Source organism: Felis catus, chromosome D2 (assembly GCF_018350175.1).
Source record: "Felis catus isolate Fca126 chromosome D2, F.catus_Fca126_mat1.0, whole genome shotgun sequence".
Lineage (NCBI taxonomy): Eukaryota > Metazoa > Chordata > Mammalia > Carnivora > Felidae > Felis > Felis catus.
The window spans coordinates 38997820-39021452 of record NC_058378.1 but is presented as its reverse complement, the minus strand read 5'-3'; the positions used below and the strand labels follow the sequence as shown (position 1 = coordinate 39021452).

Below are 23633 nucleotides of genomic sequence, written 5' to 3'. Positions count from 1 at the left end.
GGGCCTCGTGGCCCCACCTACTGTGCACCTGCCGGATGAGGGGGTTCTGTACAGGAGGATATTCAGATATTATACTGGCTATTCCCCAGCCCCAGCTGACTTGGCTTTTGCAGTCCTTTACCTGGGCGTTTTGGGACGGTAGCAGAAACTGCTCCAAGTCTAGTACTCAATCTAGTCGTCTCAGACGGGATGTTGTAAGGTGACACTGGGGGCCTTCTGCACAGGCCTCGGCATGCCTGGGACACCATTCATGCAGCCTGTCTGGCCTCTTGCCCGGCAAGACACCATAGGACATCAGGCGCCCCTAGTCTCGGAGCATGAGGGTCTCCCAAGTGCCCAGACGGACTGGGGACCAAGGCCCTGCCCTATTCCTGGGCGTTGTGCGGCCTCTCCCTTCCTGAGGCTGAGGGTGACAGCCTGATGATGATGGAGGTAGGATGGTTAGCATTTAGTTTCTTGAAAGACGGATCTAGAAGGTTTATTTGCCGCAGCCATAAATGTCAGTATAGCATCATGGTACTCTTAGCCCCGTTGGACAGATGAGGAAACTGAGGCTCATAGAGTTTGTGATTGTCCAAGGGCATCTTTTTTGGAATGGGTGGGCCAGGGACCCGAATCTCTGCAGCTTTTTGCCTTTTTATGCCTCCTCGACTGTAAGACAGCCCCACCTGGTGGGGGGGGTTGCTGATGGGACCATCATCCCCACTTGGGTAAGTGCCACAACTGGGAAGTAAGTGAGGACTCCAGTTCTGTACTGGGAGACACCAAGCTCCCCTTTGCCTGGTCCACACTGCCCGTGGCTCATCCACCATCCCTCCTTCTGCCTCGGCCCTCTGGGCCCCCTGCTCAGTGTGGAGTTCTCCTCACCAGAGTGCAATAGCCCTGCTCAGCGGCTGAGACTGTTCTGGACCTCCTGAAGCCGTGTCTTGATCCCAGAGAAGTCCCAGAGGGGCTCGTCCCCACAGGTCTTGGGCCTAAGGAGTGATGTCTTTCGGCTCAGCCTGAGACTCTATGTGTGGGGTCAAGGGTGGTGTCAGGAGTCCCTGAGTCAAGTCTGGGTTCTGCCAGTGACTGTGTGGCCTTGGACAGTCACTTGCCCTCTCTGGGCCTCGGTTTCCCCATCCTGCAGTTATTAGGGTCCTAGATAGAAGGTTGGCAGGCGTGGAGAAATGAGAAAGGTTATATAGCTCTTCCATTTATGAGCTGTGTGTTCTCAGCCCCGAGCCCTTCAGTTTCCCTCTGGGTAAAGTGGGAATAATGTTCCTTCTGACTTTTAAGAAAAATAACATTTCCTGAATACTTCTAGGGCTTGACCCCATGTTAGAGGCCCCCTAAGCGTTTTCTCCCATGGAGCCCTCATCACAGTGCTATGAGTCTTGAGTCTGAGCTGGGAGTGAAATGGAATGTCTTATTTTTAGTCTTTTATACATGTCTCTCTGTGGCCCCTCCTGGCCTGGGGATCTAGGGAGGCAGTCATGGACAGCATCATGGAGGACAGGGCACGTGGTCGGAGCCTGGAAGGATTGGGGGACACCCCATGTCTGCGGGCAGGAGGGGTCGGTGCTCTGGCTTCTGGGAGCACGTGCGCCATCTTGGTTTCCCTGGGGCCCCCGTAGGTAGGAGTTTGAGCTCTGCTTCGGCAGGCCACAGAAGTCAGCCCCAGCTCCTGGTGCCCTGAGCCTCCCTCTGGTTCCTTTGTGCTTGGGAAGGGAGGCCTAGGAGGCCTCTTGTGCTGTTGTGGGAAGAAATAGGAATATCAGTCAGCCTCCTTGCTAGACACGCTCTCACATGGGCCAGGAGACCGGGTTCTTGTCCTGGCTGACTTGCTGTGTGACCTTGGCCAACTGGCCCAGCGTCTCTGGGCTTGCAGTTTCCTTTACTCAAATGCAATGCTCCTATAAAGAGTACAGCATTTTTTAAAGCACTTACAATATGCCAGGCGCTGAGCCAAGTACTTTACTACTTCTATTAGCTCATTTAATTCTCAAATGCTTTGTGACGGAAGCTCCGTATCGTGCCTACCTTCTGGGAAATGGAGGCCCAGAGGGGCTGAATGACCATCTCCAGTCCCCGCAGCCAGTGAGAGGTGAAGACAGGGCTTGCAGCCTGGTGGTCTGCCTGGAGTCCTGGAGCCCTGGAGCTGTGCAGCGTGCATGCAAACGTGCAGACGCAGCAGCTACTGTCATTGCTAATTGCGAGGAGACGCAATTAGTGTCTCCACTTTACAAAGAAGGAAATGGAGGCAAGTTGAGGAACTTGGTCAAGATCAGCCAGCTATTCAGTTATGAGCCAGGGCTGGAATCCGGGCAGTCTGACTTCCAAGTCTGTAAGAGACTAACGTGAGTAAATCTCCAGGCACATAGGCGATGGTATACAGTAGGTGCTCAATAAATAATCGCTGACTTGAACTGAGAGGCAAAAACCACGAAAGGGTCAGGTCTTTGGGTTTTATGGTCTTGGCCTTGCCCTGTCCATGGATGGCCTCTGCTAAGGCAGGAGGAAAAGGCAGCCCCAGGGAGGGACCCACGAGAACGGGAACGGGCTGGCATTCAAACTCTTCAGAGGATCCCTTGCCCTTGTAGGTTCCAGGCTCTACCCCTTCCTCATCCCCAAAGTACATTCCTTTTCTCCTTCCCACCATTCCTTTGTTAAAAAAAAAAAAAGTCAATTTTATTGAGGAACAATTTACAAAACACACACATTTTAACTGTACAGTTCAGTGAGTTTTGACGGACGTAGACAACGTCATAAACATTGCCCCACTCCAGGTAAAGCACCTTTCCAACACCCCTCAAAATATCTTCCTGCTTCTTCTGCAGCGAGTCCCTCTCCCTGCCTCCCACACAGGGAACCGGTGATGTGATTTCTATCGCTATAGATTAGTTCTGTGTGTTCTAGAACTTCTTATAAATGGAACCCAACAGTCTGTGTTCTTTTGTGTACATCTACCCATGCCGTACCTCGTCATTAGTTTGGTCTTTTTATTGCTGAGTGGTATTCCAAGGAGTGGACATCCTGTGGTTCGTTTAGCCATTCACCAGCTGATACATATCTGGGCTGCTTCCAGTTGTAGAATTTTATGACTATAGCTGCTGGGAGCGCGCAAGTACAAATCGGGGTGAACACGTTTCCATTTCTCTTTGGTCAGTGTTTAGCCACGGAGCCGCTGGGTTGTAGGGTATGTTTTACTTTGTAAGAAGCTCTTTTCCAAAGGGTTTGCACCATTGTGGCCCCCAGCAGTGCATGAGAATTCTACTTGTCCCACATCCTCGCCAACGTATGGCACTGTCAGTTTTTTTTTTTTTTTTCCCACTTTTAGCAGTCCTAGTGAGCTTGTAATAGCATCTCTGTTTTCAGTTGCACTTCTGTAATGGCTAACAATGTTGCACACTTTGGGCATCTTTTTGTGCACATGCATCTTCTTTGGTAAAGCGTCTGTTTGGATCTTTTGCCCAGTTTTACTGGGTTGTTTGTTTTATTCTTGAGCTGTAAGAACCCCTCCTATAAATTCTGGATACAAGGTTTTTTTTTTTGTTTTTGTTTTTTTTTTTTTCTGTCAGATGTGTGTATTACAAATATTTTCCCATAGTCAATGGCTTGCCTTTTCACTTTCTTACTGGTATTTTTTGGAGGGCAAAGTTCTTCTTGGCTGATTTATGCTGGCATGTTAGTGCTTTTTATGACTTGTTGAAGGCTTCTTTGCTTGCTAACAGGGTTACAAAGATTTTCTCATAAGTTTTCTTCTGGATATTTATAATTTTAGCTTTTTATGTTTAGATGTATGGTCCAAGTTGAGTTTATTTTTGCAAGTGCTATGAGGTGGAGTTGAAGTCCGTATGGATACCCATTTTTTTTTAAGTTTATTTATTTATTTTGAGAGAGACAGAGAGAGCATGAGTGGGGGAGGGAGGGAGGGAGAGAGAGAGAGTGAGAGAGAGAGAGGGAGAGAGATGGAGAGAGAATTCCAAGCAGGTTTCGGGCACGTCAGCATGGAGAGCCCGATGCGGGGCTCAAACTCATGAAACCGTGAGATCACGACCTGAGCCCAAACCAAGAGTTGGTCTCTTAGCTGACTGAGCCAAGTAGGCACCCCACCCATTTGTTTTTATATGCCATATTTGTTACTGTTTCCTGTTGTTTCCCTGTTCTTTGTTCCTGTTTTCGCCTTCCACCCTTTTCCCACCTTTGGTAGTTTTAATCAGCATTTTATATGATTTTGTTTTCTCTCCTCTCTTAGCCTATCAAATATACCTTCTTTTAAAACCCTTTTTTTTTAGCGGTTGCCCTAGAGTTTGCAATAGACATTTATAATGGATCTGACTCCATTTCCAAATAATGCTACACTGCTTTCACAGTAGTGAAAGTACCTTGTAATTAGCAAAGTAGGTATGCTTAATTCATCCCTCCAGTTCCTTGTATCATTGCTGTCATTAATTTCACCTACTCATAAACTGTAATCATCAATTACATTGTTGCTATTATGTTGGTCAGCTTGTCCTCTGTTAGGTCAAATTAAGAATAAGAAAAATTAAAGTTTCTGTTTTACCTTCACTTATTTCTTCTCTAATGCTTTTCCTTTCTGTATATAGATCTGGGTTTCTGACCTGTATAATTTACCTTTTCTCTGAAGAACTTCTTTTAATATGTCTTGCAAGGCAGGTCTTTTGGCAACAAATTACCTGAATTTCTGTTTATCTGAGAAAGTCTGTCTCCCTTGTTTTTGAAGGATAATTTGGCAGGATAAAGAAATGTAAGTTGCTGATTTTTTTTCTTTTTACTCTTTCAATAGTTTAATATTTCACTCTGTTCTCTTCTTGCTTGAATGGCTTCCAAGAAGTCATTCTTGCTCCTTTGTAGATAAGGGTGGGTCCCCCTCCCCAGTTTCAGCTTCTTTTAAGATTCTTTCTTTTTAAATGTTTGCTTGTTTGTTTGTTTAGAGGGGGGCGAGTCAGAGAGAGAGGAGAGGGAGAAAAACTCGGGGCTTGGTCCCACAAACCATGAGGTCATGATCTGAGCCAAAATCAAGAGTCAGGCGTTTAACTGACTGAGCCACCCAAGCACCCCACAAGATTTTTTTCTTTATTTTTGATTTTGTGCAGCTCTAGGAATCAATTTTTTGTCCTTTATATCTTATTTGGTGTTCTTTGAACTTTCTGGAATGTGTGGTTTGGTGTATGACATTAATTTTTGGAAAATTTTCATCATTATCACTTCAAATATTTCTTTTTTTCTTTCTTACCTTCCTCCCTCCCTCCCTTCCTTCCTTCCTTCCTTCCTTCCTTCCTTCCTTCCTTCCTTCCATCCTTTCTTCCTTCCATCCTTCCTTTCTTCCTTCCTTCTAGTACTCCCACTACAGATATATTACTCTTTTTGTAGATGTCCTACAGTTCTTGAATATTTTGTTCTTGTTTTTTTTTCCAGTATTTTTTTCTTTGCTTTTCAGTTTTGGAGGTTTCTATTGAGATATTGTCAAGATTAGAGATTTTGTCCTCAGTGGTGTCCAGTCTATTAGTGAGCCCATCAGAGATACTCTTCATTTCTGTTACAGTGTTTTCTTTTATTTCTACCATTTCTTTTTTATTATTTCTTGGAGTTTTCATCTCTTTGCTTATATTATCTGTTGATTATTTCATGTTCTTACTTTTTACTCTAGAACCCTTATTATATTAATCATGGTCCTTATTATATTAATCAACCTGGTGTGAAAATTCTAATATTCCTGACATGTGTCAGTCTGGTTCTGGTACTTGCTCTGTCTCTTCAAACTTGACTTTTTTTCTTTTCTTTCTTTCTCTTTCTTCTTTCTTTCTTTCTTTCTTTCTTTCTTTCTTTCTTTCTTTCTTTCTTTCTTTCTTTCTTTCTTTCTTTCTTTCTTCTTTCTTTTCTTTCTTTCTTTCTTTCTTTCTCTTCTTTCTTTCTTCTTTCTTTCTTTCTTTCTTTCTTTCTTTCTTTCTTTCTTTGCCTTTTAATATGCCTTGTAATTATTTTTGTTGAAAACCAAACTTGATGTACTAAATACATTGGAACCTGGTACTGGTTCCCACAGAGTTTTCTGCTCCAGAAACTTGCGAGTCTTTGTATCTTGCTGTCTATCTCTCTAATCTTTGAGACAATGATTTGCTCCATGAACTCAATTCTGATGGATGTAAGATGGGTAGTTGGTGTTTAGCTTATCTTTTTTCTTGTTAGGGAGATGGCAGTGATGACTTTCAAGCTCCTTATATGTTAGGCTGGAAACTGGATGTCTGCTATCCATTTGTTTTAACACTTTTGTTTGTTCGTTTGTTTATTTATTACAAATATAAACCTTTGGCCGCTGAATAGCCTTGTCACCTTTGTAAAAAACAAATCAATCGATTACAGGCATGTGGGCCTATTTTGAAATTGTATTCTGTTCCATTGATCTATTTGTTTTTCCTTTTACCAATACTATTACTCTATTGACCACTGCACCTGCATAGGAAGTCTTAATATCATAGCTTGATATTCAAAATTTGTTCTTTTTCAAAATTGTTTTGTTATTATAGGTATTTTTCATTTTTGTGTACATCTTAGAATCAGCCTGTCAATTTAAAATTTTTTGGGGGCGCCTGGGTGGCTCAGTCGGTTACGCGTCCGACTTCGGCTCAGGTCATGATCTCACAGTTCGTGAGTTCGAGCCCCGCGTCGGGCTCTGTGCTGACAGCTCAGAGCCTGGAGCCTGCTTCACATTCTGTGTCTCCCTCTCTCTCTGCCCCTTCCCTACTCATGCTGTGTCTCTCTCTGTCTCAAAAATAAATAGACATTAAAAAAAATTAAAAAAATTTTTTAAAAGTCTGCTCTAATTTTCATTGGTTTATCCTTTCCTTGTGATATTTTTGCCTGGTGTTGATATCAGAGTAACGTTGGCCTTGTGAAAAAGTTGGGAAGTGTTTCATTCTCCTTATATTTTGAAAGCATTTATGCTGGATTTGTATTATTTCATATTTAAATGTTTGATAAAAATTTCTATGAAGCCACAGGGGCCTAGAGTTTCCTTGGTGGGAAGGTTTTATGAATTAAGTTTCCATGATAGGTATGAAACTATTTATTTTCTTCTTCTCCCTCTGCCAATTTTGGTGATTAGTGTTTTTCAAGGAATTTGATCCCTTCATTTAAGTTGCCAAAGTTATTATCTTAAAGTTTCTCAGTATATTCTTTTCCCTTTTAAACATCTGTAAGATCTGTAGTGATGAACCCACTTTGATTCCTGATGTTGATCATTTATGTTTTATTTCTTTTTTCTTAATCAGTCTAGCTGTTGATTTTTATTGGTCTTTCCAAGAGCATAAGATTTGGTTTCACTGAGTTTCTTCAGTATGTCTATCATCTAGTTAATTGAATTTTGCTGGGTATTATTTCCTTCCTCTACTTACTTTGGTTTTAATTTAGTCTTCCGTTTTAAAACGTCCTTGGGTGACCAATGGTGTGTTGGAGGTCCCTAAGACCACCCCCAGGTTCAGTGATTTTCTAGGAGGAATTTCAGGACTCAACATATAAGTGATATCCATTGCTAAGATTTATTACAATGAGTTACAAGGTAAAATTGCAAAGGGAAAGACACGTGATGTGAAGTGTGAAGGAAACCAGGCATAAGCTTCCAAGAGTCTGCTCACAGTGGTTATGCAGGAAGCAACAATGGGTTGTGATGACACACGTGAAAAGTTGTCTACCAAGGAAGCCCATTAGAGACTCAGTGCCCAGGGTTTTTATTGGTGGTTCTTCGTGTAGGCACTTTTTGCCTTGGACATACCAACATTCCAGAGTGCCAGAAAGGAAGAGGTGTTCAGCATAAACCATATTGTTATCAGTTATCAATTGCTTCCTGTGAAATTTTCACTTCATAGATTGCATTCTTCATCTCCTTAAGTTCTGTTTATTTCTTTTTGTGTGTGTGGTTTCCATTTACCTCTTCATTATATGTATATTTACATATACATGTATACATCTACATGTATACATGTATACATTCCTTCCAATGTATTTATATATATATATATATATATATATATATATATATATATATCCTTGAATATTTTTATAATAACTACTTTAATGTCTTTGTTTGCTAATTCCATCACTTCTGTTATCCAGGTTTGTTTCTTTTGGATTATTTTTCTTCTAATTGTGGGTTACATTTTCCTGCTTTCTTGAATGTCTAGCAGTTTTTGTTTGGATGCTGGACATTGTGAAGTTTCATCGCAGGGTAGTTGGATTTTGTGGTCCACCTTAAAGAGCCATAAAAATATTGTTTTGACGGGCAGTCAGTTTACTTGTAGATCAAGTTGCTCCTTTGAGGCTCATTTTTAGCTTTGTTGAGTCAATCAATGAGGCCTCTCTGCTCTGACCGGTTGGAACCCAAAGTCTCCCGGCTCTGTGTGAGCTCTACTAGTTGTCAAACTCATAGGTCCCTGATAGTAATTTTTTCTCTGATAGTTGGTCTTCACATGGCCCTATCAGGTCTCACCCTAGACACACACAGCTTATAATTCATTGTAAGACTATGCGGATTTCTAGAGCTTTCTCTGCTTAGCTCCCTCCTCTCTGGTACTCTGCCCACAACTTCCAGCAGCCAAGGCCTTCCTGTGCTCCAATCTCTGACTCATCAGCTCAGTGAGACTGCTGTGCTCCCCTTGGATTCTCTCTCTCTTTGTTCAGTAGTCTGGAACATATCTCCAGTTAGAAAAGAGAGACAATCCTAAAGCTTACCTCTTCTGTTTCCTTTCTCTCAGGAGTCACTGATCTGTGCTTCTATGTGAAAATAGGTGTTTCTTTGTTAAGTTGTCTTTCTTTCTTTCTTTCTTTCTTTCTTTCTTTCTTTCTTTCTGGTGGTAGGGCTGGTTGGATTACCAGTTACTCTGTCATGGCTGGAAATGCACATCATTGACTCCCAGCCCAATGACCATGGTGAGTAGAGGTTCACCAGGAAGAGGTGTGGAGAAGGACATCTTCAGAGAAGGGGCTGCACAGGAGACAGTTGTGAGCTTGAGACACGTGTGGGATGGTGTATGTGTTGTGTGTAGGGGGAGGATTATAGGTGAGCAGGGGGACTGGCAAGAATGTATTTGCAAAGGACCTTGAATGGCAGTGTAGGAATTTGTACATTATCCTGGAGGTGTTGAGGAGGTTATGGCTAATTATGGTTATAACTATAATAGCAATAACATGTAACTGATTTATTTTCATGTCATTTCATTTATTTCACGTCACATGCCAGGCAGGTTCTGCTCTCAGATCTTCCCACGGATCATCTCATTTACTCCTCCAGCCAGCTCATGAAACCCTATGTGTTATTAGGAATTGCCGTGTGCCTTTGTGTTTGTCAAGCACTTTACACAACATCTCATTTAATCTTCACAATAACACTAGGTGGTAGGGACTGTACTCGTGCCCGTTGTACAGATCAGGAAACTGATGCTCAGAGAGGGTAAATGACTCGGGGTCACACAGAGAAGAAGTAGCAATTAGGGGCGATTTTCTTTGGGCCATCCAGGTGTCCGTGGCACCCCACTGGCTTCAGACACTGTGAATGCTAGTGCATATGGCTCCTGGGTGGACAGGGGGTGGCCTGGAAGTCAAATGGTAGTATCTATGATAGCTTAAAATCATGCCCTCAACTTCTTTGATACCCTTCCCATCACAGGGTGGACTCGATTCCCCACCCCTTCAATATGGGCAAAGCTTTAGCAACTCCCTTCTAATGAATAGAATGCGACAGAGAGGATGCCTGGTAACATTCGAGGCTAGTTTTAAAAAGACAACCCTGCTTCCACCGGACTCGTTCTCTTGCGATACAGGCCTTGGGAGTCCTGATGTGTTTTCTGATTCTATTGTTTTGCCTTTTTGAGTATATCGTAGAAAAGGGATCATCCAGGGTGCGGTCTGGTTTCTTGGCCTCCCATATAGGTCTTGAGGTTCATCCACGTTGCTGTGGGTGTCTGTAGTCCGGTCCTTTTTATTTCTGAGGTGCTTTGTCAACCCGCTGTGGGGCCAACAGCAGTGGCAGCCGCTCCAGGGTGGTGGGGGGGGGGTGGTGGCAAACAAGGCTTCCCGGGGAAGTCAGTGCCCGTAGGAGGTGATGTTTTCTGGCCCTTGGGGAGGGGAGGGTGGGTCTGCCGAGGAACAGCAGCGTGAAGGGCCCTGTGCGAGCACACGGCACTTTAGAGGAAGGGGCCCAGTGGGAATGCGGGGAGTGGTCAGGTTTGGGGCTGAAGAGGTGGGTCCCAGGGCAGATGGGGAGCGCCCGTAAGTCACATCGATGAGTTTGGCTTCCAGCTTGCAAAGTGATATGATTCGGGTCTCTCTACTGCAGAGGGGAGAGCGGACTGGGTATATAGGTGCAGGTTGGAAGACCAGTGGTGGTGGGGTAAGGGTCCCGGGTCAGGGAAGGTGGTGACCTGAGCTGGGGCAATGGGCAGAGTAGATTTTAGACTGGCCTAGAGAGGGACTTGCGAGGATCTGGTGACTCCTCTTATGTGGGGAGGGGGCAGAACGCAACAAAACTACCTCCCGGATTCGGGACCTGGGCACCTGAATAGACGGTACGCCAGTCTCTGGAAGAGGAGCAAGTAAGGAGCGGGCCGTGGTGCAGAGATGATGAACAACTACGGAACTGCTGACGTAAAAGCGTCAACACGTCTGGCAAGTCCAGCAGGAAGCTGGGTGTTTGGGCCTGTGGAGGGACACGGAGTTGGGGACATTGACACGGGGCGGGGAGGGGCGGGGGGGGGGGATGAGTGAAGACTGTGGAAGGTGCAGGGCCCAAGACAGAGACATGAAGAATGCCAGGATTTAAAGAGGAGGGAAAGAGGCGTACAAGTGAGATGGAAGGAGATGTCCTGGGGAATCAGGTGCAGACCAGCCAGCGTGCTGAGAAGCCTCCGGGGAGGGGGGTGCAAGGGGAGGCGGAGGGCACCAGCAGGCGTGCTTCTCAGGCTCAAGGCAACCACGCTGCCCGGCCCAAGGACGGCCAGCCCCTGTTGACCTTAGAGATGTCCCCCTTGGAGGAAGGCAAGCAGCAAAGGCCCAAGCACTGGCTGGTGAGGGGTGGGCAGAAGGGGATTCAGTTCGGATGCACTTCTCTGTCCTGCACTGTGGTCGTGAAGGGGGAGGGGGTGGAATGCTGAGGGGCGTGGGATCGAGGGAGGATTTTAGATGAGGGAAGCTTGCGGGCATTAAGTGCCGACACGGGGCAGACAGCAGAGAGGGGCGTTCTGGTTACCTATTACTGAGCAACAAACCATGGCAAACCCAATGCCCTAAAAGAAAAAACCAGTTATTACCTCTCACAGCTCTTGGACTGGCCGGGCTCAGCTGGTTCACCGGGGGCCGTGGCCACCGTAGGTTTGACCAGAACCCCAAGATGGCTCACTCAGGGGGCGACCGGGAGCTCGGCGGAGGCTGCCAATGGGAACATCTTGCTTCTTCTCCGTGTGGCCTTTCCACCCTGATTGGGCTCCTCATAGCATAAAAGCTGGATCCCAAGAAAGAGTACTTCAAGTGCTCCAAACCAGAAGCTGCCCCGTGGGCTGAAATCCAGACTTGGAAGTGACAGGGCTTCACTCCCGCCTCATTCTGTAGGTCAAGCAAGTGACAGTCAGCCCCGACTAAAGGGGTAGAGCCAGAGACTTCCTCTCTTGATGAGAAGAGCTGACAAGAATTTGGGCAATCTTTCATGAAATGTAGGAGAAGGTGAGCCCAGAAGAGAAAAATGGAAGAATCCGTCGAGAGAATGGCAGGGCTTGGGGCCCGCAGCACATGTTGGAGGACCGGCGTTAGAGAGAAGAGGGCTTGGAATGGAGTTCTAGAAGGGTACGGCCGCCTTATACTTTATGAAGAAGATTTATTTTTTTAATTTTTTTTTCAACGTTTATTTATTTTTTTGGGGACAGAGAGAGACAGAGCATGAACAGGGGAGGGGCAGAGAGAGAGGGAGACACAGAATCGGAAGCAGGCTCCAGGCTCTGAGCCATCAGCACAGAGCCCGACGCGGGGCTCGAACTCACGGACTGCGAGATCGTGACCTGGCTGAAGTCGGACGCTTAACTGACTGCGCCACCCAGGCGCCCCAGAAGAAGATTTAAATAGGTCCACCCACCACCAGGTTCTGGGCTGTGTCACCCACTTTGGATTTGCCCCTCCCATCGTGAGATAGGTAGCGGAGCGAGCCTCTCAAGGACGACGCATTGTTGACTGCTGATGTGTGGCCTTCATCACTTCTCTCAACGGGCCTGTGAGGTCAGCGTTGTGTTAGCCACCTTACAGGTGAGGCAACGGAGGCTCAGCGAAGTCTGTCTCTCTGAGTGAATGGACTGATGGTCTGCACGTAAAAGATACCTTGCTGTCTCCTCTCTGAGGACTATGTAGATGTCACAACAACTCCTCCGAGGAGGGAACCCGTAATGGACATGGGGTGGCTTGCACCCCAGGAGAGGGGGTGAGGGATTGGGGGGCGTCAGCTCAGACCCTGGCATGCTGAAAGGGTTTTGGGGAGAGGGGTATGGAGGCTGAGACTCTGAGGTCCAAGCCCCTTGGAACGAGAGGAAAAAGATGAAGGAAGGGGTCTTGGCTGCAGAAACCATGGGCAGGTGACCACCATTTCCGCCACCCTAATCATGCACTTGTGATATTAATAAAAGTAATTTATGTCATGTGACTGCTTTTTAACTAGCTGCTTTCAAGCCTTAAGACCGGGATTATAAAAGGCATGCATTTATAAATTATTAGCCCAGAGCTCATAAGCACATATACTTTGGGGAACACTTTGGTAGCACTTTAAATTAATTTATTGTCATTCATTCCAGCTGTCTGTGATGTAAACCTTCAGCTATAAATTTGTACCATCATCTGACACGCCATTAACTAAGGTGCTGCCCAAGCCAGAGCACATAATAAAACATTCGAATACAATTTCTGTAGGGATGTATGTCTCCCCTCTCCTTCTTCTCCCCTTCCCTTCCCTTCCCTTCCCTTCCCTTCCCTTCCCTTCCCTTCCCCTCCCTTCCCCTCCCATCCCTTCCCCTCTCCTCCTCTATTAATGATAAGCAACTTAGAGAGAAGGCAGGTGCCTGGGAGCTGTGTTAGCAAAAGAACCAAGGTGGGTAAGACCTCGTCTGCCCAAGACCCTCCATGGAGCTCACGGGGTTTCATCCCATTGTACAGATGGGACATCAGAGATCCAGAGAACGTGTGGGTTTGTCCAAGGCCACACAGTCAGCAGAAACCACGGCTTCCATCCTTCCCCAGTGCCTTCTTGGTAGGCAGGCTGAGTCTATGCTCCTGAGAAATTTGGCCTGGGCAAGAGTGAGAGCCCTGGAGTTCAGAAGAAAGTTAGGAGCAGGGAGTAAGATTTCCTTGAGAGGAGTTTCTGGTGGGGCAAGTGGAAAAGAATTCCAGGAATGCTGGGCAAACAGAAGGAAAGAACAGAGGAGGATTCATCCCACAATCACTGCCTTTGAACATCAGAAAGGCAGAGAGTGGCTTGTTTGGGTGGCCTAGGGGGACGGAGCTGGCACGTGGGAAATCAGTCCAGGGGAACAATTTGGATCCCATGAGGAGGGGGTTAGTAATGGTGAGAGCTGGCTGAGGTTGGAGAGAGTTCCCTGTCGCCAGAGGGGACACAGTGCCATGCAACTGGAAGGGGACATGGGACAGTGCATTAGTCCCCATTACTGTTGTAACACGTGCCCACCAAAGTCATGCTCAAAACAACACAAGTCCATTAGCTTATAGTTATGGAGGTCGGAACTCCCGAATGGGTCTCATGGGGCTAAAATCAAGGTGTTGGACGGCCTGCTTTCCTTGACTCGGTCTTCAAAGCCGGTAACATCCTGCGGGGTCCCTCCCTTGCTGCCACCTCCCTGCCTCTCTCTTCTGCCTCCCCCTTTGGTCACGTGCACCCCCGTGATCCCATCAGGTTCACCTGCGTAGTCCTCCTTCTCCTTTCTGTGTAACCTAACGCGCTCCTAGCTTCCAGGGACCACGACGGGGGTATTGTTCTGCCCCGCCACAGATGGGGAGGAAGCCTTCCGATGTTTCCAGTCTGGAACCAGGGGGCATTTTATTGCTTCGCTTAAGCAAGATAAGGTACGAGGAGGAAGAAGAAAGGGAAAAGGAGGAAAAGAAAGTAGAGACAGGGCTTGGGGACAGCCGGAGAAGGGGTCGAAGAGAGAGGAGGAGGATGGATGGAAAATTCAACGTCGTCCTACGTCGGCTCACTTTCGCCCCACACTCTCCAGGTCAGGCCAGGCATTAGACTTGAACTCAAATCCCAGTGCTGCCGCAGACCAGCTGTGTCACCGGAAGCCAGCCTGTTACCTGCTGTTGCTGGCTTCAGATTCTCCACTGGTAAAAAGAAGTCCCTCTGGCCCTGGCCTCTGAAAGTTTTCCAAATCACCTGTCTGGAGTGAGCCATGCTGAGAGAGGCCACGGTGGTGGGGACGTTCCGGAAGGGCTGCCTGACAGAGGGGACACAGCACCTTCCCCAGTGGGCACCTGGTCATTGTTGCTCTTTGAAGGGAGGACTGAGGAGCCCAGTGGTTCCTGGACTCCGGGAGCTCTAGTCCCTGCCCCTGCCCCAACTGCAAGGTCCTTGAGTCCGCCCTGCTCCACCCGAGTTAAGGGCAGGCACCCTGTCCCCCATCCCCACCGCCAATTTGGCCCTCTTGCTCTCCTCCCTGGAAGCCCCAGCGATCCTGGAGATCTGGTCTTGGGAGAGTTTTGCAGCAGCCTGGAAGGACCCTAGCAAGAGGCTGTGCGTTCCCTGTTGACAATGGTCAGACTCTAGGGCGGGGTCCGCGTCTTTCTAAAACCCCACCTGCCCACCTCCCTCATTTCTCTCAAGTCTTCCAAATAAGGTCGTTAATTTGGGTAGTGAGAGGACTTATCTGCCAGGGCTTTGGACCAGGTAGAGGGACAGCCACTCTCAACATCATGGCAGCGCTGTGTCCGACACGTAACAGAAAGTGGTGGGTGGTGGCATTCCGATTGGTGCTGTCCCCTGGCATGCCGTGTTCATTCCTTCTCAAGTATGCCTTGCCTCCTGACATCTGCCAGGGACCCCCTGGCCCCAAATAACTGCGAGTCTGAGCTCTGGTGGCTCCTTCTTATGTGACCAAGCCTTTGGGGTTGGTGTTACTGTCTCCCTGTCTGCCTAGCTGGCCAGGAGGGGGCCCTCAGAGGCTATAGGGATTGTGATGGCTACAAGGCAGGGCCTGTGTCTGGTTGGCCCTTGGGCCCCAGGAGCTACCCTCAGCCGGGTAGTCGGTAGGCACTAGATCAGGTGTTGGAATGAAAGGCTGCGTGAATGAGTGAGTGCGTGGTTCAGAGTTAGCTCACTCAGCAAGCGTCACTCAGCTTTGCTTCTGCGCCAGGCCCTGGGGCAGGGGGGCTCCTTGACTCAGCCCGTGCCCTCCAGGGCGGCTTTGACTTTCGTGTGCTACGGTGGTGAGTGTGTGGCTCACTGACAGCAGAGTCCGGGGGGTGGAGAGGGCTCAGGATGGGGGCGTCTGTGGTTCTTGAATCCTCAGCGCCCACTCTGTGCTGATACTCCCGCCCCTGCTTATCTCCAGCCAGACCTTGACGAGCCAAGAACCAGTTCTATTAATCAATTATCTGCTGCCGGCACTGAGAACAGAGCTTCCTGGCCAGATAAAACCCAGGGGAGGGGCAGGGGCCGGGACACGCGTGGGGTGCATGAGTGGAGCCCACCGTCTTCTGGATGGGCACCACGGAGGGCACGCACCCTGGTGGTGGGGAAACCCCGACACGCCCATCCTGACGTGTAAATCTTTGGACGTGCCGTTCTCATGCATACGCACAGCCCCACGACCTCACAAGGCCCCCTACGTGCACCTCTCGTGTTCTCGTAGCACGTCCCCCCGCATGGCTTCCCACACGCATACAGCTACCCGCACCCTACTTAGACACAGACACACCCTCTCCCAACATCTGCCCAGGGAGCCTGCTCCCCCACGCCCTGCCTACTTCTCGACAATCACACCCACCTCCGCCTACCTTCCACACGCACATGTGTGTGTAACACACATCCTCCACGCATGTGCCCTGCCAGGGCCCATGCCAAGGGCTCCCTCCGGGGTCCCCAAGCTGGAGAGTGGCGCCATCATGCACTGGCCTGTATGAGGTTTCTGAAGGCAGGTGGATTATTTTCTGGATTCGGTTGGTTTGGTCCGAAGTTTTGGCCATGCGATCGGGAGACCCGCATTCGAGTCAGAGGTCTAAATTCATTCACTGTGTGGGACTCTGGATGAGTCAGTCCCATTCCTGATCCAGACCTCAGTTTCCTCACCCATGAGATGGCAGAAATGCCAACCCCGATGGGTGTTTGCAGGATCCAATCCAATGCGATCGTGGAAGTGAAGATGTTTTGTGAAAATGTTGTTTCCCGCCGTCATGGTTGTGGATTCGCCAGGGTCCCATGGAGCTAGGAAGCCCTGTTGATGTGCTTGTCATCGGGAAAACCCAGCCTGATCCTGGTAATCTTGAGGGTTTGCACCTCAGCCCCCATCAACCCCCCAGCCCCGTGGCTCAGCTCCTGCCAGGACCCAGCTCCTCGCCCAGGCCGCTCCTGTCCAGGCCAAAGAACACGGTCTTGCTCTCAGCCACCCATGGCCACCTCCTGACCACCCGTGTCCGCCACGCCTCCTGGGACCCAAGACCTTTTCCCCGCCAGTCCCTGCCAAGCACCAGCGGTGGCAGCGTGAGGGGACATCATGGAACTCGGGCTCCAGAAGAGCCGAGAACTCGCTGCGGCTGGGGACGGTGGGGTGGTGGGGCCGAGGCAGGGGACAGTGGCATGAGGGCGGATGTGGCATGGGAGCGTGGAGACGCGTGTGCCTGGGGGTGTCGGGGAATGTGACTGTGGGGGTGTCCGTGTGGGGCGTGGGAGTGTCGGTGGGGGTCAGGGAGCGGGCGTGTGAGTGTGTGGGGGCGGCGATGGAGGTCCGTGTGGCCATGTGAATGTGGGGTGTGTGTGTGTGTCTGTCTGGGTGGTAGCGTTTGCATTGCGGGTGGCGGGTCTGCCTGTCCGGGGGGTGGGGGGGTGGGGAGTGCGGGTGTCTGGGAGGGTGGCCGTGGTGTGGATGTGGGTTTCTTTGTTGGGCATGTGTGAGTGCAGCGTGTGGCGTGAGGTGAGGGGGGAGGCGGTCCGGGCAGGTGGGGGGAGACAGGCAGGCAGGCAGGCAGGCAGGCAGGCGGCCAGGACTCTTCCCCCCGCTTCTCCCGCACAGTGGCTGGGCTGACAGCCGGGCGGAGAAGAAAACTAGACGTCAGGGAAATCAGTCAGAGACAAATCGATTCCCTTTAGAGGTGAGAAAAAGCAGATGCTGCGGCTGCTGGTGGCCTGTTAGGCTCGGAGCCACATCCCTCCCCAGCCCGAGCCACCCTCCCCCATTCCTCGCGCTGCCAATGCACCCCCCCAACCCCATCTACCGCCTTTGTTTGGGGCCCTGCTGTGGGCCTGCTGCCTGGGCTGCCTCGCCATCCCTTCCCCAGCAGGCCAGGGGCGCTTGATGGAGCCCATGCTGGGCGCAAGTGCGTGTGTGTGTGTGTGTGTGTGTGTGTGTGTGCAAGTGTGCATGTGTGATGGGGGGGCACGCCTTAGCTGATGACAGAGCCCCCTCAGGGACTGTGGAGATGGTGGGTCACCAACTCGGCCAAGGACACCCAGAAAGCCGGAGGCAGCGCCGGACCAGGGCTCAGACCTCCTGGGTGCCGAACAGGGGCAGCGCTTTCTTCCTCCTCCCCCCAGGGACACTTGCAGCAAAGTGTCCCTTTCTTCCCTCCATGGCCTGTTCAGGAGCTGTCCCTGGGCAGTGCTGGCCCCACATCCTTCCTCCTGGGCACACATCAGGCTGGGTCCCGGGGGGCATCGCTCCTTCCTGTAGCCTAGAGAGGAAGGTCTGCCCCCCCAGACCCCGCTCTAGGCCAGGCTGGCTCAGATCAGCTTCAGACTCGAGTGGGGACCGAAGATCAACCTTTTGGCCTCAGCCCCATGGTAGAGTGTCTGGGGGACCCTGCACCTGGGATCCCTGCCACAGCCACCAGCAGAGCTCCTGCTTTGGGGTGAGGTCTTGACCCCTCCCCACCCCACCCCCCTCCCCGCCGGGTCTTGCTGACCACTCAGCTGTAGGGTGGTCCCCCATTCCAGGCTCTCCTTTCTGCTGCCCCCTTTCCTTTGGGTTGCAAAACCCCAAGCAAATCAGGGAACAAGGGTGCACAGAAATGGAGACCCTTCTGGACGCAAGACTCTGTTTCCCCATTGTTTTCTGGCTCCCGTCATCAGACTTTGCAGGCACGGGCTCAGCGGAGCTACTAAGTGCTGTTCTGGGCCAGCCACACAGTGAACAAGACAGCCCGGGCCTGCCTTCAGGGAGCCTCGCATCTGGCTGGGAGATGCGCTGTGCCTCCACCTGGGACTGAGAAGTATAGGGTGGGAAGACAGGAAGGGAAGGGCCCCCACACCAAACCCAGACTCCTCCCCACCCCGACTTGACTTCCTGTGCCCCTTCCTTCCTTCCTTCCTTCCTTCCTTCCTTCCTTCCTAGGACAGTGAAGCTTCAGTTGGCACAGATGCCCTGCTATTTGACATGAAATCATTGATGTTGGAGCTGATCAGTTGAGCAGAGGGTGGGAGAAATGGCGGTTCTAGCAGCTTGGTTTCTGGGGTGCCACACCAGCAGAGGGTCCCCTTCTGGACCCACCAAGACCCCCACTCTCAGGCTCCCCACTCTCGGGCGTGTCCTGGCCCGTGTCCACTTGCCCGGGCCCTCCGTGGCCACCTCCAGTCACACTCAGGTGTCCGAAACCTCCCCTGAGTGGCCTGTGTTCCCAGCCCTGGCTCTCTCAGCTGTGACTGTGTGTGTCCCAAGACAGGCGCTAAACCACTCTGGGTCTCGCTTCCTCCCTGGCTGGAGGAATGGGCTGGGGGCCTTGCTCACCCTGGAGGGACTCGGGGCTGGTGGCAGGTACGAGAGCTGCTCAAAGTAACAGCTGTGTTTTTGTTACTGGTGACCAGGGGGATGGCTCGCGGAGCCCTTTCCAAACCCCACGCCTGGCCTAGATTCTCAGTGGCCAGCCAGACGGGAGAGGACAAGGATTGATCCGCAAACATCGATTGAACCAATTTGGGGCCAAGCCCTGTTGTGGGCAGACAGCAGCTGGCACAGGGCCTGGCCCATGACACGTGTCCAAAAAATAACTGCCGAGAGAAGGGACGGATCGTGCCGTGAGTATAGAAGCTGCTGGTGTATCTCCGGCCCCCAGGGAGCTTACAGTCCCCCTGGGACACGAACGTGGGTTCTGACTCCAGCTCTGCCTCTGACTGCTCCTGGCCTTCCTGTTTGTCCCTCTGTAACATCGGGAGCTCAGTGACCTTGAAGACCATTTCCTGCTGGGATATTAATACCACCACTAATAATAACAGTAGCCGTCGAGGCAGGAGCAAGCCTGCTAAAATTAGCTGCACCTGTTGAGGGTACGACACGTGCCAGGCCCTCTCCATATGTTCTGACGTCAGTCCCTGCTGCGTGAGCTGGACGCAGCATCTCCATGTTGACAACCAGGGGATGGGTGCTCCGTACTCGCGCGGGGTCCCGGAGCTAGAACAGAACTCACGGCTGTTTTGGTTGGGCTTGGAGGATGGCGAAGACCAGAGGCACCCAGCTGACCTCAAGTAAGGGAGGACTGAGTGAAAAGGGAAACCTCGTGGGGACTGCGGGGAGCCAGCCCCCAGGCTGCGGGCAGGGCAGGACTGTGCTGTGTGTGGTGTGGGGACAGGGGACGGGAGCCCTCCCAGAAGGGTCCAGAAGTCCCCGGAGCTGCAGTTCGGCATCACCCCCCAGAGGGCCTCCTTCCTATCTCTCTGCTTCTTTCTTTCGGTTCCAGATCACCTGCCGAGTTCCCTTCTTCCTCTCTGTATGTCTGTTCTGGACCCCCAGGCCCTGCTCCTCATAGATGCGGCTGCCATCCCACGGAGTCTCCTCTCGGATTCTCTCCAGATCCCCTCTCGGCCTCTCCCTCGCCCCCACTTTACTTCCTACTTCCCAATTCAAGGTCTGCAGCCCGGGACCTCTTTTGGCCCCTGCCAGGCGGCCCCTGCCAGGCCCCCCCGCCCCCACGTGCCTTTGGATGGTCAGACCCCACCCCTTGTCTGTTCAGCTGTGGGGAAGGGGCGCGTTCCCTTCTCCCAGCCGTCCTCAGACTTGGCCTCAGGGCCCTGTTCCACTATGAAAAATTATTGGAGACTTGAAAGGGCTTTTGTTTATGTGGTTGTATCTATTGATATTTACCATATTAGAAATTAAAGCCGAGAAATCATAAAATATTTATTCTTGAAGAACAAGGACAAAGCATTACATATTAACATATATATTTTCATGAAAAATAACTACTTTCTGAAATGAAAAAGTGCAGGAGGGGCATCACTTCTGGGTGTTTTGCAGATCTCTTTAATGACTCACCTAAGAGAAGACAGCTGGGTGCTCATGTCTGCCTTTGGACTCAGTTTGTTGATGCCCCTAGAAAACCTCTCTGTATATTTGTTTCCAAAAGAGAGAGAGTGTATAAGGCACACAATGCCTTCTAACTTCGCAGAGCTTCTGGAAGAACCGGTGTCTTAGATTGTCCCTGATGTGGCCCTTGCAGGATTCCTGGTAGTGCTCGGTTTCTCTACAACCTGACAAATGCCATAGGATCCCAGCAGTCACATGAAGGCAGGACACTAGGTCCAAGAGCCCAGTGATTCTTGGAGCTGGAACTGGATCCGTGGGACCTGGGAGTGCCCAGTGGAGCTTCGAGTAGCTTCCTGAGGACGCAGGAGGTGAATGGAGCCACGACAGATGGGTGTATCTGGAGAGGCAGAGGGGAGAGGGAGAGTCTCCCAGGCCGTGGGAAACGACTGGGCACATCTTCAAAGTGGGAAAGCGAGGCATGGGGCCAAGGCCGACCGAGACCTTCAGGGCCCCAAGCGCTCGAAAGATCACGGTGCTCACTCCCACCCTGCATGGCAACTGAGAATAAAGTTTATTTTCCATAGCGACGCTAAGCTTCCTGTGTGTGTTGGAAGTTGAAATAGCCTCCTTCTAGTTTCTGGATTGCAAAACTGTGGGTAAGTGCACAGCAGCAGAACTTGTCTCCTCTTTTGTTCTGTTGGTGCTGGGTTGTGTTAGTGCCTGCTGTAAGGGCTTGCTGTGCTGCTTGGGTCGTGTATGGACCCTGGGGGTAAGTGGCGAGCAGGGTGAGTGGGGATGGGAGCTCTGAGAGCGCCGGGCATTCAGACCCTACTGCCAAGAGAGGGTCTGAGCCACCTGGCCTGGAACTGCCCTCCGGGGGGCAGATGTAGTAGAAGCTTTGGCTCAGCCTGGAGTCCCCAAATCCGGGGCTGGGTGGGCCAGTCTCTCCCATGGCTTTCGGTTTTTCCGCTTCCCTGGGGGATGGTGGACCTCAGTGGGGGTGGGGGTGGGAGGGTCCTGGAGGTGGAACGACCCCCACCCCAGCAGAGAGCCAGAGGCCCGGTCAGGGACAGAGGTCTCAGGGCTGTGCGGCGGTTTGTGGGCCCACTGGCTGTCTGAACGCCAGCTCTGCCATCGACTCTGTGCCTTAGTTTTCTCATCTGCAAGGTGGGGTTAAGGACGCCCAGCTCACAGGTCTGTCATGAAGGCACAATGAGAGTCAAGAGGTGAAACATCCGGTGTGAAGAACGGGGCCATCTCCACGAAGCACCAGCTTCATTCCACCTTTGTCTCGTGCCAGAGCTCAGATCCGAGTTCATAGGAATTGCTCGATAAACATCTGTTGAACACAAGAATTAATAAATGAACACATTCGTGGCTCACATGATAACAGTTCTCTCCGTAGGCAAGGCCAGTCCAACCACCTCAGGCAGAGAAGCTCAGATCGAGAAAGGGAAAGTGACTTTAAGGGCCACGCAGCAGGTTAGTGCCTGAGCCGAGTCCTGAACTCTGGCTCGGCTACCGTCAGCCGCGGGGCCCTCAGTGAGGACGGTGTCTGGGGGAGGGGGCTGGGCCTCCCTCCCCTGCATGTGTATATTTGCATGTGCGTGCATGCTTGCATGCATGTGTGTATGCCTGGGAAGCCAGGAGACTAGATGCCCTTCTCTCCAGAGTTCTCCCTCCTGCCGGAAGGCCTGTGGTGGGCGCCTGGCCTACCTGGCCCACCTGGCCCCTGCCCATCTCACCTATTTGTTGGGATTTCTGTGCAGGCTGGACCTCTATAGGGAGGTGCGATCTTCTGGACCTAATGAAGTTATCACGGCCTGTAAGAGAGCCCAGGCTGGCTGTTCCAAGTTTGGGAGGGAGTGGGGGGAAGATCTGGGGAAGGTGGGGGTGCATGTCATGTCTCCCTTGGCATCCTGGGACTGGGAGGGGCCCCTTCCTTCTCCTGCCTGCCAAAGCCCCCCAGGCCAGGAGACCCCATCTTGGCCACAGGCCTGTTTCCTGGTGGGTGTTGTAAATCAGCTGTTCTGCTTCATTCCAGAGCTTCTCAAAGTGTGGCCTGTGGAGCGCAGCTGCAGCAACCTGGAGCTGGGTAGAAATGCAGACTCCAGGCTCTACCCCAGATCTCTGTGGGTGGCACCCAGGAATCTGCATTTTACGAGGCCTCTTCTGACGCTTACAAATTTTAGAAATCACTGCTTACACAATTTCTCAACAAAAATGTGACATCTAGCAGGGCTGACATCAAAAGTGGATGGGTGGGGGCCCCTGGGGGGCGCAGTCCGTTAAGCGTCCGACTCTTGATCTCGGCTCAGGTCATGGTCTCACGGTTCGTGAGTTCAAGCCCCACAAGCGGGCTCTGCACTGATAATGTACAGCCTGCTTGGGATTCTGTTTCTACTGCTCTCTGACCCTCCCCGACTTGTGCTCTCTCTCTCTCTCTCTTTCTCAAAATAAATAAACTTAAAAAAATTTTTTTGGAAAGGGGGGATGGGTGTTTTCTGCCTAGACTTAGAATTATTTATGTATTTTTTATTGAGGTATAATGGACATACTGCATTATATTAGTTTCAGACATACAACATAATGATTCAATATTTGTATATATTACAAAATGATCACCATAATCGGTCTAGGTACCATCTGTCACCGTACACAGTTACAGAATTTTTGTCTTGTTCTTCTTATGATCAGAACTTTTAAGATCTACTCTCCAAGTAACTTTCAAACGTCAGTGCGGTTTTATTAACTACGGTCACCATGCTATTTATTCTATCCCCTCCCCCATGGCTTATTTATTTTCCCGCTGAAAGTTTGTGCCTTCTGAGCCCCCTTCACCCGTTTTGTCCCCCACCCCCTGCCACACTGGCAACCATCCGTCTGTTCTCTGTATCTATGAGCTTGGCTTTTGTTTGTTTTGGTTTTTGGATTCCACACGTGAGTGAGGTCATGTGACATTTGTCTTCGTCTGACTTATTTCACTTAGCATAATGCCTTCTAGGTCCATCCATGTTGTTGCAAACGGCAGGGTCTCCTTCTTTTTTACAGCTGAGTAATATTCCATTGTGTGTGTGTGTGTGTGTGTGTGTGTGCGCGCGCGCACGCGCGCATATGTGTGTGTATTCTTTATCCATTCATCCACTG

General features: G+C 50.6%; 1 long non-coding RNA gene across 1 annotated transcript; it reads left to right on the top strand.

Moving 5' to 3' along the window:
• Window positions 1-20131: 20131 nt before the first annotated feature.
• LOC123380815 lies at window positions 20132-23102 on the top strand. Its single transcript, XR_006587039.1, has 3 exons — window positions 20132-21968; window positions 22256-22311; window positions 22531-23102. It is a non-coding gene; the product is annotated as an uncharacterized LOC123380815 (long non-coding RNA).
• The last annotated feature ends 531 nt before the right edge of the window (window positions 23103-23633 follow it).